The sequence below is a fragment of the Mustela putorius genome, unplaced genomic scaffold (genome assembly GCF_011764305.1).
Source record: "Mustela putorius furo isolate JIRA1106 unplaced genomic scaffold, ASM1176430v1.1 tig00003962_pilon_pilon_pilon, whole genome shotgun sequence".
In the NCBI taxonomy this organism is placed as follows: Eukaryota; Metazoa; Chordata; class Mammalia; order Carnivora; family Mustelidae; genus Mustela; species Mustela putorius.
This window is the reverse complement of record NW_025422106.1, coordinates 17248362-17267352: the sequence shown is the minus strand read 5'-3', so window position 1 is coordinate 17267352 and position 18991 is coordinate 17248362. Positions and strand designations below refer to the sequence as shown.

Sequence of the window (18991 nt, the reverse complement as noted above, 5' to 3'; positions counted from 1 at the left end):
ATCTGTTTCCAAAGCCCATACACTTCCCTCTCTGCTGCTTCCCAAGTGAGAAAGACCTCGGGGGGAACTCTTCTGACAGGCTGCTTGCTGTTCAGAGCAACCGTTCACAACCAGGCTGCTGGAATGAGGGAGGGTTTTGCCTACAGTGCCTTCTGAGAAAGAGAAGGCAGGCAATGAAGAGGCAAACAAAGGGAATGGGAAGAGTAGAAAAGCTTAGAGGAGAGCAAGAAAAGAGCTATGAGATCGAAAATTCTAGAGAACCGCTTGTTCGGAGAGTTTCCTCTCTCAAGTGGTGAGAATAAGGTCTTGGGAGTGCTTACTATGGCCCCCTCGCCTACAAGAAATGGATTTAATCCACCGATACCCTTGAGATAGTACGAGTGCTGGCCATGACTTTAGGTGAAGAAACAGAGGCATGCAGAGGTTGACTTTTTCCTCCCAAGGTCCTATAAGAGCTGAACCATAGATCCGGTGTCTGAGCTCCGGGAATCGGAGTCTACACTCCTCTCCTAGCCACAGAACAGTGACTAAAGCAGGCCTGGCCGAGGAGATGAAAATCTCAAGTTTGAAGTCAAGATCACTACCCTTGAAGGATTTAAGGAGACGACAGACCGTGGAGACAACACTGTGGCCAACACAGGCAACAATCCTGAACCACCAGGTAATTAAGCTCTTCATCTCCATGAAACACACACACACACACACACACACACACACACACACACACACACACACCCCAGTGAGCTGCACAGGCCAGTGGTTCCAAGCCCTGGCCACACATTAGAATCACCTGGGGAGTTCTTACAAAACACTGTTGCCTGGGCCTCATGCCAGACCTACTGAATCAGAACCTCTTGGAGTGGGGACTCGGGAACCGTATTTTTTTTTTTTTAAAGCTCCCCCGGTGATTCTAATGTGTGGCCTGGGCTGGGAACCACTGATGCTGGTAGATGTGAAGATGTCATTCTTGAGTGGAGAGCCAACTTTCCTCGTTAGCTGAAATCCTTCCGTGTAGGCTGCCAAGACATTTCACAGAGGGTCCTCAGCTGCAAGTGCTTCAAGGACAGGCACTGCTTCTGCCATGACGACACCTTTCCAAATGAATAGTTGAGTCACAGAGACAGAGGAACCGGCTGGGACTTCAATGATCATTACGTCCCGTGTTCTTCAAAGTTCTAGGAAGTCTGTGGAAGGGGCCAAGTAGACTGCCTTGGGGTGGAGGTAAGGATGCAAATCACTGGTTTGGCATAGTTTCCAGGGCACTTGAAACCAGAAAATGTCAACAAAACCACCTTCCCCATCCCAAAAAACAAAACACAACAAAAGAAACAAACAAACAAAAACAAAAATAAAAACAGTTCATGATGACTTTAATTCCTTGGTTATAGGTAGGATTATTTACCAAACCCCAGATCTGAAACAAACCTGTATGTCTAACCTCAATGCCAAGAGAATTAAAGCAACACCACCAAGGATTCCAATTCAGAACCTGAAGACTGGCTGCAGTGGTTCTCAGACCGCTGTAAGAGCCAGTTGTGTCCTCGAGGCTCTGGGCTTAGGTGCGTACGTGCCTCTCTCTAAAATGGAAACTTAACGTTATACTTCTAACTCCACACAAACCCACACGCAGTACTGAGTACAAAACTAATAAATATTTCTGGGGTAGAATAAGTACTAAAGCAGACACGACTTGTTCTCTGAACGTCTTTGTAGTGATAACTGGATATACAGAGTCCTGAACATACACAAGTACCAACTTCAGAGAAAAGAAACTGAGGAAAGAAATACAAACAGTCAACAGACAGGTGAAAAGATTTTTTTTTCCACTGAAATTCAAGGAAAAGCAAATTCTTAAAAAACTTTTTTTTTTTTTACTCATCAGATCAGCAAATGATGGAGATCAGTAATACCCAAGCCTAATTGGGAGATAGGAGAGCGGTCTCAGAGACTGTTAGTGAGAACATATATTGGAATAGACTTTTTTTTTTTAATTGCTTCTCGGCCTTTTTGGCTAAGATCAAGTGTAGAATAGACTTTTTAGAGAGCATACTATATCACAATTTTAAGTACGAATGTATTTGGACCCACGGATTTATTTCTAAAAAATTACCCAAAGGAGACTATTGCACAAACACACAAAAGGCTATTTATAATTGTTTTTTAGAATGGAAATAACCCCACTGTCCTCACACATAGGATTAATTAGATAAATTAAGGCACATGCACACTATAGAACACTATGTTTTCATTACAAAAGGAGAGGGGACTCTCTAAAAGACTTACATGAAACGGTTCATATGTTACTGAATGAAAATCCATACTACAAAGTAATATAATACAGTCCCATTTTTAATAGAATATGCATATGTAATATGCAATATGATATACGAATAACTAGATAGAGAGATGGGTGAAATTAGCTTTCTGGATGTTTCACCAGAAATACCCATTCAAGAGTCCAGGAGGTAGGTTTATCTGAAGATAATCCACTTTCTCTATTACATATTTTGTATTGCTTCATTTCTTTAAAAAAATCTCCATAGATTGCTTACCTTTATAATCTAACAACTCTATTTCAGGTTCAACAATAAGACCAGAAGTGGAAGCATTCGTTAAAGAAGAATGAGAGAGGGAGAGGCTACAGGTCCGATCTGGCCCAGGTGTGCAGGACGGAGATGTTGTCCTCACAGAGGATGGATCCCGCCATCCTCCGCCCTGAGTTTTCGGATCAGTCCTTCCTTTGACTCTAAGATCTTGTGGGCAGGTGCCAAGTCCACGACTGATGGAGGAAGAAAAGGGGAAGGGAGAGGACGGGTGTCCTTTCTGACATCTAGCAGCCAGTTCCCTTGCCGGCCAAGAGGCTTTTGGAGGCTACTGGAGGTTCCAGAGATGGACATCTCTTGTCCTTCTGCCAAGGTGACCAGTTCTTCCTGGGATTGTCCTGGTGTCAGCCCTGAATGTCCTCCTGCATCCCAGGAGACCCTTTCCTCCAGGCAAACCCGGACACGTTGGTAGCCTTGCCCCCTCCCTCCTGCTCTTTCTTTTCTGTTGTCTTCCTCACCCCTCTGAGGGTGGGGGCCTGGGATGAGGCAAACATCTCTGTGTCCCTAGAGAGCACACAGCATAGGGAGGTGGGGTGGTGGACAAGTGATCGCTCCAGGTATCGGGGTATGCCCAGGACCTAGGAGAACATAGACCTGGACTCCCTGACCCATCATTTGGTTGATGCATGACCTTGGGGCCTTGCCACAGGCCCTGTTGGGCCTCATCGTCCCCATATGTAACTCCCATGAGTACGATTCTTTCCATCCCAACCCATCCACATCTCCCCAGCTGCCACTCCACCACCTGAGACCAGCTTACCAGCCTCTAACAGCGGATCTCCTTCGTCTACTCTGGCCTCCCGTAACTGACCTTGATCATCAGGGGTAAAAGGGACAATAAGGATATTTACAAACAAAGAAGAAGAGAAAGAAGGAAGGGACAGAAAATCATTGCTTTTGGTCTCAGGCAAAGACATTATCTTCAGCAAGTCAGGGAAGAGAGAAAGGAGCAGAAAGATGCTGGTAAAGAAAAAAATAAAAAATAAACCTCGGTGGAAGTCTGAAGGTGTGATTTCGAAGGAACAAGAAGACAGCAGGCACAGACGGCACAGAAACAGTGAGAAAACAGGCCAGGCTGGGAGGTGGGGAAGGGCAGGCACCAGGCCACTCTGGCGAGTGCAGCTAGTACAGGGTGAAAATGAAATACATGAGCCACTGGGTATTGGGCCAAATGAAGCTGGAGGCTTCCGGGAGAGACCCCGTCCTGGGCAGGCATCCTGAATCCCGACGGTGAGAGCGTGGGCTGCACCTGAACTTGCCGCTAGCTCTGGCAAGGCTCTGCTGCATCACAGCTCCCCTTCCACCTCAAGGGGCCAACTCCATCTCTGGGAGCTCCCAGATACCCCCAAGCCACCACCAGGGCCCAGCTGCTGCAGCAGCCTGTTGGGGACAAGGGCATTTTGCAGCCTGTTGGGGGAATCTCAACATTCAGTCCAACAACCCTGCAGAGACAGCCGGCTGGTCCCATATTTTACAGATCAGGAAACTGAGGCGCGATGACTTTTTAAGGCCGTACCTTTAGAATGTGCTGAAGCCAGGACAGAGCTAGCTGCTCGTGTTTTAATAACTTGCCGTTCTCCCTCTGGTTCTGAGCAATAGATCCTTTATATGAAAAATACATAAACTAATAAAATAACAAAATGAAACTCACCCATAACCCTCTACCCAGAGAGGAATAAAAATTTTGCATATTTCCTGCTAGCCTTCTTAATTAATTCATTTACATATTTATTTACTTACTTACAAAGGAGGATTGTATTGCATAAACTGCTAGAATCTTTTCTAAAATCTTTATGTGATGGACAATTCCTCTCCAGCCATTATAGGTCCTCAAGAAATTGACCCTCTTTCTACTCCTGGACACTGAGATTTGCATCCCACTTTGGGAGCCTTATGGATGACTTTAAGAAATAATCTTTTAATGTAAACTTCATGGGCCCTGGCACCAAACTTTGGGATCTCAAGAGACTGCAGTGTCGACAGATTCAACAAGAAAAGATAGGGCAACAAAATCATAGGGCAAAGAACTGGGAGGTGTCAGGGGAATGTGACAGAATGTAAATGGGTGGGATCCATAAGGTGTCCCTGAGGAAGCGATATTGCATTTGGAACAGTGTCCAACATTCGTTTTCTATTAAGAGCCAGATAGCAAATAACTTACACTTTGCCCACCACGTGTCCCTGTTGTAACTGCTGAGTTATGTCCTTGCAGCACAACACCAGACACAGATGATACAGAAATGAACGGGTGTGTCTATGTTCCAATAAAACTTTATTTACAAAAACAGGCGAAGGGCTGCAGCATCGGGCCCACAGGCTGTGGTCTGCCAAACCCTGACTTAGAATAACGAAAACAGAGATGGATTTTGTGAGGGCCTTATCAGACGGAGGACAATTCAGCTGGAAGGAATTGAGAGAGCCAAAAGATAGGAAGAAAACACAGGAGGCAGGGAGAGCTAGGTATCTAACGGTTGGCTAGGACGGCTGGGACCCAAGTCAAGCAGGGTCTGAATGCCAGGCTTAAGTCTACGGATTTTGTTGTGTAGCAGACAAAGGATCCACTTTCATGGGATCGTCATAAAGTACTAGGCACTCACAATGCTCCCAGGATGATAGCTCTCTCTGAGAAATTATGGGAAGGGTTCCAAACCTAGAAATGCTGATGTTGGCTTCCTCTCTATTTGGTTTTCTGCTTTCTTGCTTACCTCCTTTAACATTACCTCCTTTAACATTTCAGTCTCCTTCAGTCTATCCAGAGGCCAGAAGGTACCCAGCTGGAAGAAACCGGAGTGGGAGCGAGGAAGGGGAAGTTCTCGGTTGGCTGCATCTCTGTCGGACTATGAATCTCAGGGCGTACGGGGGAGCTCAAGGGAGAGCAGCTGGCCACCCAGGTGTGTGACGATGTCAGCTGACCCACAGCCCAGAGTACAAACCTCCCTGTAGGGCCGCATCTCTCCATCTGGACGGCCTGCCCATCAAGACCATGCATCATCTTCACTTCCTTCTCTTCCCACAACAATCATCTTGTTTAAGACACTGGTTCTCAAGACTGCTCTCACCACGGGCGACGCCACATCACCTGGAAACTTGCTGGAAATGCAAAGTCTCAGGCTCTATCTCGGACCCGCTGAATAGGAAACTCTGGGGGGCGGGAACAAGCAATCTAGGTTTCCACAAGCCTTCCAGCTGACTGCCATACACAAGGCTGAGAATCACTGCCTAGGATCTCCGCAGCCCCAAGGTGGCCCCATCTCAGGGGGTGCTAGGGACGTGCTACTATAATCCCTTCCAAGAATCCTAAATTTTCCTGACTATTTCCATTTGAAAGATGTAAACACTGAGGTCCTGGTACGTTAGGAAATTTGATTCGAACCTGGATCTTGTTTATTTTAAGACACAAGGGATGGACCACTCTGCCTTAGGGTCTCCTCCTTGCAGAGAAGGCTAGGAGGTCCTTGGGAGAGCACTTCTCCAAAGGCTGTTGTGATTTATTTACTTAATAAACATGCATCGACCACTTCTCCTGTGCCAGACCGTATTCCAGAATATTCCATATATTAGGGAACTCCATTCCAGCCTAAACCTTGCAAGTAGGCATCTCGTCTCAGCACTTACAGAGCCGGAAACACGGACTTAGGGAAACCATGAGACTTGTTTCAGAGCTCCTATACCACCTCACGGAGGATTCACTCCTGGCTCTAGGAAGCAGGGGGTGGCTTTTTAAAGGAGGTAGAAGCTACACTGAGAAGGACCACATGTGTGCACGAAAGGGCAAAGTTGCACAGGCTGAGCAAGCTGCAGAGTGAGAATCTGGGGATCCAGCGGCCACAGCCCTGTGTGGACTGTGTGCCTCAGGCCACCTCCCAAGGCCTCCCAGGGCTTGGACACAGATAACAGAAATAACAGAAAGGGTCAGGGCACCTGGGTGGCTCAAGTCGGTTAAGCGTCTGCCTTCGGCTCAGGTCATGATCCCAGAGTCCTGGGATGGAGCCCTGCATGGAGAACCCTGCTCAGAAGGGAGCCTGCTTCTCCCTCTCCCTCTGCCCTTCCATCCCAGTCATGCTCTAATAAATAAATAAAATCTTAAAAAAAAAAAAAAAAAGTGTCCTCTCCAAAGGCCCAAATTCTGAGTTCCATTTCTTCCACTGAATTGGCTGTGTGACCTTGAGCAAGCCGCTTGTCCTTTCTGAGGCTCTGTCTCCCCACTGGCACAAGACTTAAGTAGTCAATTTCAAAGGCTTCTTAAGCTGCAAATGTCTTTATTTAAATAATATCCTACACTGATCCCCAATATATGGAATATTTTTTAAATACAAATGTTCCAAGGGGAAGGGAGTTGGTCACCATGAGCCCGTCCCAAGCCCTGGCTGTATCCGTGGCATGATATGGAGACATCACAGGAGCCCGTCTACTCTAGCCCCTGTCTCGGTGTGATCTCTCCTGCTGTTCTCCCCAGGGCTCCTCTCAGCCAGCAGGCCTTCTTGCTATTCCTTGAGCATGCCAGTCATACACCTTCCTCAGAGCCTTTGCATTGACTGTTCCCTGTGCCCTACATGCCCTTCCTCCCAACATCCTTCCCTCTCTCAAGCCTCTACTCAAATGCTGCCCCGCCCCCGCCCTGTTTGAAACTGCCACTCATCCCACAGTTTCCCCTTGCCGCCTACTTCCACGCCCCCTGGTTTCTCTTCCCTCTTGTCACTTTCTGCCTTCTTCTCTACCCTGGGTCCTGTGTATTGCTTATGGCCAGTCGATCTCCAGAGCAGGGATGCTTTTGTCTGTTTTATTCACTACCATGAGCGCCTAGAGCTGTACTTCTGAACACCTCGATAGGTGTTGTAGGTGTTCGTGGTGGAGATGAGCCATGTGGGCACGCACTTTGTAAGTGGTCCTCCTGTTCTGTGTGTTTCCCCTGTCCCATGCACTTTGTCTGGAGCAGGACCAGAGCCCAAAGGGCACCTTTGGACTTCCAGAGCATGAGAACAAAGTCTCTTGCTCCCTCCCTGAGGCTTTGCCATCCGTGGCCCTATAGAGTCAGACAGTGAGGGAAGAAGAGCAGGAAAGGCAGAGGAGGAAGGCTGGAAAATGAAATGCTGGAGCTGGCAGCTGGCTTGCTCACATATGGTGGGCTTGGGATCTAGAACGTGCACTGCCTGCATCTCCCACTGTACCCCGCTGTACCCCACGTAGGAGTGGGACCAGGGCCCTAAGGTCAGCCCCTACCACGAACCAGTTCTGCAGGCAGGCATCTTCCGTGGGCTGACTCATTTATCCTCCTGCTGACGCTGGAATCCATAAGGCACTGAGCCCCAGAGACATGACGTAAGCTGTCCAGGATCACACTGGGAATAAGGAAGTGCCTGGGATTCGGATCTAGGCCCTCTGGCTCCGGGGCCTGGCTCTTCTCCTTCCTCAGTGTTATCGGAGGCGTGCACGCTGGACAAAGCCCGTGGTGCCTCTCTGGGCGAAAGGGCAGAAGCCCAGGAGTCCGCTGCTTGTAGGTTCGCCTTCCCTGCCTCCTCCCTTTCCCGCAGCCACAGTCCCTGAGTCCAACGTTCAGGGCCCTTCCCCATCTCCCGCACCTGTCCTGCCATCCAGCAACCCCCCCCCCCACGCTCAAGTCGCCAGCATCACCAGAGGGAATGTTTGCCCACGTCATACCCTCTCCCGGAGGCACCCGCCGAGGCTGTGAAGCCGGCAACCGAGATGTTTTGTCTGGCTAAGCTTTCGGACTGATTGAAAGTCTTCAGAACCTGCGCTCCTCCTGGCTCTGCTCTGCCTGGAGACGGTTGCCATATAACACACACACACACACACACACACACACACACACAGCAATGCAGCCTTCACTGTCTGAACTAATGAAAGGCAGATTGCTATTAGGGGAAAGGTGGTTTTTTTTTTTTTTCTCCCTCCCCCTTGAGCATAATTCTACTCTCCCAGGGAGGTGTATGCATTTCTGCTCTGTTTGTGAGATGTTAATTGTGTCCTCATTGTAATGCCTTACCCATTGCCATCACCTCCTTTGGAGCAGCCGGAAGCATGCCTTTTTGAGATAATGAAGCTAAGTGACCAGAGGGAGGGTGCCCCAGCCTCTTTCTGGAGTGATCTTCCTAAGCATCAGACCAGGCCACAGGGAGGCCACTGAAAAGCCTCCCATGGCTGCCAGTGACCCCAGAACTGCACACAAGGACTTTCTGAGCCATGTCCTAGCTGCACTTTGGGACCCAAATCCTTCCTTCCTCCAGGAAGTCCCCAGCCCTTGGCACCACGGAGGGCCAGCTCTACTCCCCTTCATGTTCACAAGTCTCTTTTTCTGCTGTTCCACGCCCTCTCCAGCCCACCAGCTCTTTCAGGGTTCAGCTACACCTGCCACCTCCTCCATGAAGCCCTCCCCTCCTCCTGCAGGCAGACTTAGGGCTCCTCCCTATTCCTGTGGGAACTGCTTCTTCTCAGGGAAGAGAGTTCCTTGAAAGCGGAGCCAGGCTCTGGTCCATCCCCAGATTCCCAGAGCCTAGCATGGTGCCTGGGCCTCTGTGACGGCTGCCATTTATTTCTGCTCTGTCTGCTGTGCAGTTCCCTGGGGAAAAGGTAAGCACAGCCAAGCCCAGCAGTGAGAGGGGGAACAAACGTGTGGGTGCACTGCTGTGTAGACGCCACCTACCCACTACTGCCCAACCCAGCAGAGACACAGAGAAAGAGAAGCCAGGTCTGGGGCCCTAGGAACTCATCCTGGCTGGTATTTATAGCAAGGTAATTAGCTCCCTTCCTTAGCACCCCTGGAGGTGCTGGGAGACAATCTGCAAAGCAGGAAGGAAGAAAGCAAAGTGAAGGGATTGCCATAGAAACGTGGGGAAGGGGCTCTAGAACCAGGGAGAAGGCGACCAGCCCCCAGCACTCATGGTGCCTCTCACCTGTATGGGCAGGAGCTCAGGCCTGGGAGCAGAGTTTCCCAGAGGTTCTTGCTCCTCTGGCAAAGCAGTCCACATGGGGAAGCAGCGCCCCACAGTTTGTACCCCAGACTCCCAGAGAAGCACAGGCTACCTCAGGAAGTGCCCCTCCCATGGCTGCCCACCAGGGAAGGGCAGGAAGCCGTCTCCCTGACCAGGGTCAAGGTAAGGGAGTTAGGATGGCCCTCAGGGCTCCTTTATCATCTCCGCACCGCTCACCTGAAGTCTGCAGTCACCACCTGGCTGCTCATTCGGTCCTTGTTCTTCCCTCCCTTTAGCTGATTCTCTGCATTTCCACCAGAGTGTGATATTTCTAAAATGCGATTCTGATCATGTCACTTTCCTGCTCAAAATTCTTCAGCAGGTCCCCACGGTTTTCAGGATAGAAATTCTTACCACTCTGCATGGAATACAGGCCCTGTCTTGCTTTGGCTCTCTGGCCACTTCCTATTCCCTGTCCACCCGCACCCCCAACACCCAGCCCATGTGACTTTCATCTCAGTCATACTAAGCAACGTGTGGTTTGCCAAGCCCTCAGCTCTCCCTGGCCTCCTAGTCATCATCCATGCTATTCCCACTGCCTGGAATGCCCCCTCCTTCCTCCCTTCTTGTCCTACTTCACCTTCTAAGTCTCAATCCCAGGGCCCCTCTTCTCAGGGAAGGCTTACCAGTCTCCCTGGTAAATCGGGGGCTTCTCCTGCTGCCCCACTGGACCTTCCACGTCCCCACCAGTGCCTTCTCATGGCCAACCAGAATTACTGGGTTTCCTGCTGGTTTCCCCAACTGTCTGTCAACTCCTTTTAGGTACGGCCATGTCTTGCTGCTATGCGCACCCACATACCTAACACAGAGTTGACACCCAAACAGGAGGTTGGAATATCCCAGGGCAGGCAGCAGGCTGAGGCGGGTGAGAGACAGGAGTGTGGGATGTAAGGAGAAGCCTCCAGAGTTGTGTGAGGCAGACTGGGCATGGACAGACCTAAGGGTTTGCTGCCCTGGCTTTCTGTGTTGTCAGGTCACATCTAGGCCCGGGGTCAGGAAAGGAATGGGAGAGGCTGCATTGCTCTGAAAAGGCTCTGATCTCTGGCTCCACACAGAACTGAAAACCATCTCCCCTGCATTAGAACCTCCAGGGAAATTTCCAGCTTCTTGGATGGAAGACAAGAGAGGGAAGGCTTATCATCGGACTCCCTCTAGATGGCTACCACACAAGCTCTGGGGGAGGGGGGCACTATTCCCACTGACAGCAAAGTCATTTGCACCCTCAGAGTCATGCAGTGTGGCTTCTGGGTGCACCCTGATTCCTTGACCATGGGCAACAGCAGCCCAGCTGACCTGGCCTGAAAATCAAAACACACCAAAACTGCCTCTCCAACGGTCCCAATGGTTGAGAAAAGAGAACAAACTCCATGTTGGCAAGCTGGCCCCGGAGACCACACATAGTCAGCTTCTCGAACTTTTCAATAGGGAAGCGAGGCCCCCACTGGGCCCACAAATGGACATCAGCCTGAGAGGTATGTAGAGAGACAAGGATGGGCAACCGGGAGGGTCTGGCCTCGGGGCCGGTAGAAGGAAACAGGGAGGGTTAGCAAATGCCTCAGGAACTCCAGGCACCTTAGCGTTCCCAGCAACAACCCCTTCGTTTCTCAGATACTGGAACATGTCCTGTCCAAGATCATGGAGCGTGTTGGCAACAAAGCAGGCCTCAGGAGGGCAGCCCATGGCTCTTCAGCCTCACAGTTGTCTTCTCTTGCTGATGCCAGTGACGGGGTAGGTTGGACAGCTTTTATAGGCCTTTGTCCAGAACCAGCTAGAACAACCACATTGTCTCCCCTACCTGCTCCTTCGAGGTTCCTTCCTCTCCAAAGTGAAGGAAGACTAAAAAGAGCCCAAGAATATTGTCTTGGTTCCCTGAACCCAGGGAAAGCTTTGCCCAGCCCCTTCTGGTGGCATCAACTGGAATTACTGGCATAAAACCCAGGAGGAGATGCCTATCTCTGGACCAGAGCTTCTCTGAGTATGGCCCAGGGACCAAATGCACCAGAACCCCCTTAAGAGCTTGTTAAAAATCTAATTTTCCTCGAGGCACCCCAGGCCTACTAACAGATGCTTATTGTGAAACAATAAGTGGGGTGACAGATGTTTATTGACACACCAATTGGAGAACCAATATCCAGCTGTCATAGTAGGAAGATGGGGTCTACTGGCTGTTAAGTGTCCATTCAGACACTGTGCTGGCTACCGTGCATATACATTCCCTAGAAATAACAGAAGCAGCATAAAGAAGACCTTAGCTCTCTACCACAAAGGAACCATCGGATGGGATCTAGAACCCATCGGGCCAAAGTTCATCCCAAAGGGAGGGAATGCAGCCTCTAACTCCATTGGGCTCCCCCTCTTGGCCCTCAAGCCCTACCACTTTCCCCATCAAGATTTGTTTTATTGCTTTCCCCAAAATTATCAACCTCTCGTTCTCAAAACTTCTTGAATCTGAACACATTTGTTTTGTGGTATGATGTTGAGATTAGAAGGCAGGCTTTAAAAATACATTCTTGCCTGGCAAAATAAACATGTTTGCGGCCCAGAGCTGGTCCTCCAGCTCTGTCCCAGAATTCTGTCCCTGGACTCCCGATGGCTAGAGAGTACCAATGTTGCTGAAGCCGGCATTGCTCTCATCTTATCTCATCCCTGCTAGGATCTTCGTTCTGCCACTTACTAGTTATATGACCCCTGATGCCTTGTTTTATCTCTATGAGCCTCCACATTCCTCTCTATAATTTTGGGGGGGGGGGTTAATAGTTCCACAGTTCTACTATGTGGCTAGTAGTAGAAATAATTATAGGCGCTCCATAAATTAGCTACTTCCCTACTTAATCCCGTTTTCAGAATGGCACGCCCCTGCTGAAGAGGCCTCAGTGGGTTTCTAGCTTTCGTCTTCTGCTGCTCTGTAACGCAAACTCTCCACTTCAACCCCTTAGCACAGCTGGCCCGTAGGTGGGTCTGCTCCAGCTGTGTCTAGAACACCCACACATTTTCATCCACCAATATAAACCCTCCCATGTTTAAAGGCCACATCCAAGTCCTTCTTGCTGTCTTGAGGTCTAGGCCTACAGAGGTCTCTGTTACCTCTGCTCCTCCTCTGCTCTACCTCCCAGAGATGAGAGCAATGCTGGATTCAGCAACACTGGTACTCTCTAGCCATTGGGATTCCAGGGACAGAATTCTGTTTTTTGGGGTTTTTTTTTGTTTTGTTTTGTTTTTTAATGGAGGACTAGCTCTGGGCTGCAGACATGTTTATTTTGCCAGGCAAGAATGTATTTTTAGGGGCGCCTGGGTGGCTCAGAGGGTTAAGGCCTCTGCCTTCAGCTCGGGTCATGATCTCAGGGTCCTGAGATCGAGCCCCGCACCGGGCTCTCTGCTCAGCAGCGAGCCTGCTTCCCTTCCTCTCTCTCTGCCTGCCTCTCTGCCTACTTGTGATCTCTGTCTGTCAAATAAATAAATAAAATCTTTAAAAAAAAAAAAAAAAAGAATGTATTTTTAAAGCTTTCTAATCTCATCATCATATCACAAAACAACCACATTTTTACACCAAAGAAGAGTCCTAAGGAAGAAAATCTCACATGAAAGGCTCGCCCTTTCAATGGAACAGACTCAGTTTTGTGATAAAGCTCACGGCATTGTCAGTCTTTTGCTCCTTGGGCTGTGGACTTCTGAAAACGCCTAGGCCCGCTCCCCGACCCATGCCAAGGCATCCCTGATCCAGCCCAGCCGTCGGCCCCAGGCAGGACTATGCCCTGGCAACTTCCCAACTGTGTCCTCAGCATGGCCACTCACTGAGCGCTTCCATATCCCAGGCCCTGCCCTCGGCCCTTCCTGCACCGGCCAGCATTGTCCCTGCTGCCGCTTTTCGGCTGAGACTCGCTTAGCACCTGGAAGCATCTGCACCAGTCACAGGGGCCTTCCAACCCGGGACAGCCTGACTCCACACCTGTGCTCCTTCCTCTACTCCATGCTTGGCTCCTCCCACAGGAAGAACGTTCTGAAGGCAGGAGTCTACAGGGATAGGCCCGTCTTTCTCCCTATAGCCCACGCTCAGTAGCCAGACGTCAGTCACTTGCTTAGCCAGTAGGTACAAAAACCCAGCTCTCTGGAAAGTGCTAGGGTTGGAAGTTCAGTGCTGCTGAGGAGAGACACGGCACTTGCCCTCGCGCAGGTCTCACTGTGACTCGCCAAGGGTGTGCCAAATGCGGAGCAGGAAGATCTGGCCTTGTGAGGAGCTCCCCGACTCAATTCCAAGGGCTTTGCAGAGACCACGGTGATAGCCAGGTGAGTTAGAAGTTACAAAGTGCCCCGGCCTGCTCAGGGCCCAGTAATTATCTGATCCCCTGAACCGTCTGCCTTTGCTATGGAAATTGATGAGCCAAAGGCTCTTTTCAGACCACAAGCCCCTACACCCCAGCTCCACTTGATTTATTAGAAAAAGGAACTGAATTTAAAAGGGACAGATGCAGTATTGATTCTACGCCTTAAAATATGCTTCCCTTGACTCCCTGCTCTGCCCCAGGCCCCCCACCCCCATCTGCAGCAGAACAGATCACAGCAAATTGCTCTTTTCGATGCCTTGTTTTATCCCCTTGAGTCTTACATCTTATAGCTCTTCTGACCTACTCTCCCCTTTCTCAGCTTCCCTGTGGCATCCACCTGCCTTCCCCTTTCAACTCCAGGGTGGTCCACCTAGATCACGCTCAAATGCCTCAGTTTTAGACAGCCCAGACAGAAGTCATGGCTGCTGTACCCTTAACCCGGAACAGCTCCCAGGTCAGCCCATCCCTGGCTGTCCTAGTTTCCCCGAGATAATGTCCCAAGCTCTCTAACCTCACACCCAGGCCTCCAGCCAGAGCTCTATGTCATCGCTGGTATAGATAGATACTGTGTCACGGTCCTGCACCTGGCTTCACAGGGTCAAGTCTGACAGACAAGATCACAGCTGGGAGGATCTCTGCAGAGTCTGACAACGCTTCTCATGGACGGCACCTCTGGCATTTTAGGGGGAACGATTCCTGTTTCTGGGGGGCTCTTTTGCATGGCAGACTTGCCCTCTGGAAATATATCCCAACATGACAATCAAACACATTTCCAAATGTCCCCCATCCCCACACCCAAGAAGAGAGAGCCATCTGAAAAGCCAAGTGCCCATTCAAGTTCCAAGTAAAGTGGCTTGTCCAAGGTCGTTCAGTAAGTCAGCCGCAGACCTGGTGTTCTGATGGATGAGAGGCTTACACTGGAGTCTGAAGCAGGCCTTCTGACAATCGCGCCAGGGCAACGTGGGGGCAAGGAAACAGTCAAGAGGCTGAAGTTGCAGCCAAATATCCAGGCTTCCTCACGTCAGGAAAACTTCCTTCCACAACTCAGTCCAGCTCACGCTTTAGAGAAATCTGTATTTTGTTTCTTTCTGGGGTGACTCAAACCAGGAGGGGAAAACGAGTGCTTTCAAGCAGACTGACAACCCCTGAAACTCTGGCAACCTCCTACAAGCCTACACATATACCCCCCATGCTGCCTGTTCCCCCAGGAGACTTAGCCTGAGAAAGCACAAGCCTTCCAAACAGGTGGAGGGCTTGGCCACTGGCTCCAGCCTCTCCTGCCTCACTCCTGATCCATGCCCACTCCTGGCTGAGGGCCTGGGGAGGTTCCAGGAACAAAGCTTCAGACTCTGGCTGGAAGACAATGGCTGTCTCCCCATCCCTCTAAACCTAGGGGAAGGACACCAGCTATATTTTCTTCAAGAAGAACAGGCAGACAGGTGAAATGTAAACATTGGACTAGGAACCTGGAGCCTGAGTTGCTGCCTTGGCCTGCCTGCAACTTCCTGACCAGATCCTTAGTTCCCCTTCTCGGTACTCACGGAAGAAGCAATGACGACAGCAGGTTCCTCCTCCCTAGGGCCCTTCTACCCAAGATCACCCTCCCATGGGATTCCAACTCTTGTAGTGACTCATCGGGCCTGCTGATCCTAGAACAGACCTGACTTGTAGGTTTACCCACTTTGTACCTGAAGTGGTACCAAAAAAAAAAAAGTTGTCTTCTCCTGTGATTCAAGGGGCTCTAACTTCATAGAGACCTTAGGAAAACTTGGCAGCCCTCCCCCTGGAGGCATAGCCCATGGAGAGAGAGGGCCTGAGTGGGTCAAACCTAAATGGCCTTGGGCAACTGCCCTTGCTCCATGGCCAGTGAGGACCAATACTGGGGCCCCTAGGAGGCAGGCCCAAGGTGGGGGGCCGGGGCCTGGAGATTGGAGTGGCAGTAGTTAGGGATGGTCTGGCATCTCCCCACAGTGCAGCTGGAAACAGGAGTGGGGGTATCCCTGCCAGTATGGCTCCATGGGGGTCCTCTCCCACCATGTTCTGAGAAATACCATTGTAGGGGCTGGAGGTAAGGGGCTCAGAGATCCCCATACCACCTCTCACTCTCAGATGACAGAAAGTCAATGAAGGAAGGAGAGCAACAGAACAGGTTTAAAGAATTTTCCCTGGAGCCAGTCTATGGCACTGAATCAACGTGGAAGGGGCTAAAGCCCACTGGGAGCTTCCCAACCCACATCCGAGAGACAGTAAGATAAAGGAAAGTGCGTGTACGGGCTCTGAGGTCAGAAGAACACAGGCTGGAATCCCAGGTCTGCTCCTTATTCGCTGTGTGACCTGGAGCGAGGTATTTACTGGGGCCTCGGTTTCCTTGTCTGTAGAGGCCACAGCAGCACACCTCTTGCTTAAATGGAAAGAGAGCACATTTAAGGTTCTTCTTCCCTACTTTTCTGGGTCAGGAGGTTGGGAGTAGCTCAGTGGTATTCTGGGGTTGCACGGGGCGGGGTGGGGGTGCGGGGAGGAGGAAGGAAGGGGGCAAGTCATGAAGGAGCTGTGGGCACGGATAGTCCAGGGATGGTAGTGGACCCTGGGCGCCAGGACCCCCAAAATGAAGTCAGGTTCTGCACAGTAAGCAAAGGTGTTGAACCTTTTGGCCCTGGGCCAATGTCAAGACCAAGAAGCAACACAATGGAGAAGGTCTCAGGCAAAGGATGGGGAGGGGTGGAGTCATCAGTGGACCGATGGCAGGGAGCACCACTGGCTAGAGGTGGGGCTCCAGCTCCGTGGGCCACTGGACAGCTCTAGGGGAAAGCGTGGACTTCAGAGTACCCAAGGAGCATTCCGGAGCGCGTAAGCCCTACCCCGGTTTTTACTTCCCACATCAATGCGCTGAACCAGGGGAGAGCTGAGTGGAAGGGAGAAGCGGCTGACAGGGCCAGCGGCTGTTCGGTGAGAGCCATCTTGTCTCCCGCCTTGGAAGAAGGCTTTGGAAAGACCCCCCCCCCCACCACCACCCAAGTCTGATGCCTAACTGACTAGAAGCAGGAGGGGTAGAAAGGAGCCTTTCCTTCTCTAATGCATATCATGGGCCTCACTGCAGCTTCTTCCATAAACTTTGATGATGCCATCGTTGAGACATATTTTTAAAAGGCATAAATAATAATATAACAAGCAGCTGAACATCTCAGAAAGGAGGAGGTAAGGCATCATCGCTGCTCGGCACCCTTCTGGGCCACACAGACCTTCCCCCCACCCCCCAGAAGGCAACCAAATCTGGAACTGAGACGTCAGCGTTCCCACAAACGACTTTATGTTTTTACAACATATATACGTCTCCCCGAACGATATATAAAATCAGTTTCCACATTTGCAAGCTTGCTACATAAACGGTATCTGAAAATAAGTGTATTTTCCACAGCCTGTGGCTTCTCATCCACCATTATTTTTGCATGATTCATCCATGTTGACATGTGTGGCTCTGGTCTATTACTTTTCTCCGCTGAAACTTTTATCATTTGAGAACACCATAATTTATTTATTTGTTCCTGTTCATTGATAATAGAGGCTTTTGTCATAGTTTTTCTCCTACCAGATGCTGCTGTGAACATGTCCCAGCCTGACTCCACACAAGACGTGTTGATGTTGCCTTCGAACCCATCTGGTGCTCCTTCCCTTGGTTTTCTAGGGCACATCTTGCCCCCACACCCCACATCTGAGCCACTCTGCTTGGGCTCTGTGGTTAGGCTCCTATTATCTGAACAGTCCTTGCTCCCTAGAGGGGTTTGGGACTTGCCACCTTGGCCTTGTCCTTGGGAATTCTTTTCTCTGCCCTCCATCTCCAAAAAGGAAGTGCAGGGTCAGTGACCTGCCCCAAGCCCTATGAAGTCCTACAGGACTTGTCCTCGCTACACGAGCTCATCCTTGGCTTCTGCCAGACTCGACTCAAAGCTCCAAGAGGTAGGGATTCGGTCTGACTCATTCAATGCTGCAGCCCCATCCCAGGAACGAGTCTTAGAACTTTAAATACTTGTTGACCAGATGGATACAGGAACTAATGCTTGATGGAGAAGGGGTCCCAGAGAAGCAGGATCATTTATACACTTAACCTGTATTTCCCTTTACTTGGATGTCTCCAAGTCTCCACCTGTGGGTCCACGGCAATCCCAGTGACTCACGTGCTCAGTGGCCCTTGTGCAAACTGAGAGCTGCCTCTCACCATTTAGTAAAGTCTTCTCAAAGAAGAAAAGACATCTGGTCTCTCCCACACTTAGGCTCCCTCCACCCTGGTCATCTGGGGCATGTGAAGACTGCCTCCAGCCATCTGTCAGCCTGAGGCACCCCATCAGGCTAGACCCTTGGAACTCTCCACCTGTAGAAGACAGTGATGTGGGCCTCCCTTCCCCCGGTAAGGTCACTTCTGGATGTAAAACACACACGACTGTACAAGTGTCTGACAGCAGTACCGTTCTCAGAGCAGATAATGACAGGAGAAGAACAAAGCACTCTTTAAAAAGGAGGGGGGTGCCTGGGTGGCTCAGTTGGTTAAGCACTTGCCTTTGGCTCAGGTCATGATCTCGGGGTCCCAGGATCAAGTCCTGTATCAGGCCTGCTTCTCTCTCTCCCTCTGCAGCTCCCCCTGCTTGTGCTCTCTCTCTCATAAATAAAATCTCAAAAAAAAAAGAAGGATGGAAAACTTCTGGTGTTTGCTGGAGTTGTGGGGTGGTGGAGAAGTGGGGCTGAGACACAGCGGTGGGAAACTGAGGACACCGTAGTCAAAGAGCGGGCTGTAGCAGAGTGGGAACGACGGAGTCCACAGAAAGGGGACTTGCCGTTGATCCTACGTCTGCTGCTCACGACCCTTCGACCCAGGTTAGGTCACTTAGCCTCATTGGGTGACAAAAACCAGCTCACATCTATCTGCGGGATGCTAACCACAGCCACAGCCGCTGCAACCCCTAACCGCATCAGAGGGCTGTGTCGCAAACCTCACAGCCGGGCGGGCCTCCCCTCCAGGCTGGGCATATGAGCCAAGGCAACCTTCCAATGTGACCCTCACAATGTCCCTGTTGGGCTGATGATG

The 18991-nt window shown here is 50.5% G+C and overlaps 1 protein-coding gene and 1 long non-coding RNA gene across 2 annotated transcripts in view; one reads left to right on the top strand and one right to left on the bottom strand.

The window, feature by feature from the left end:
• ASIC2 (acid sensing ion channel subunit 2) overlaps positions 1 to 18991 on the bottom strand; it is a 962539-nt gene that overhangs the window by 890269 nt on the left and 53279 nt on the right. The window lies entirely within an intron of this gene.
• On the top strand, positions 354 to 6487 carry LOC106005316. The gene is made up of 3 exons (XR_001178575.2): positions 354 to 661; positions 2580 to 2916; positions 5341 to 6487. It is a non-coding gene; the product is annotated as an uncharacterized LOC106005316 (long non-coding RNA).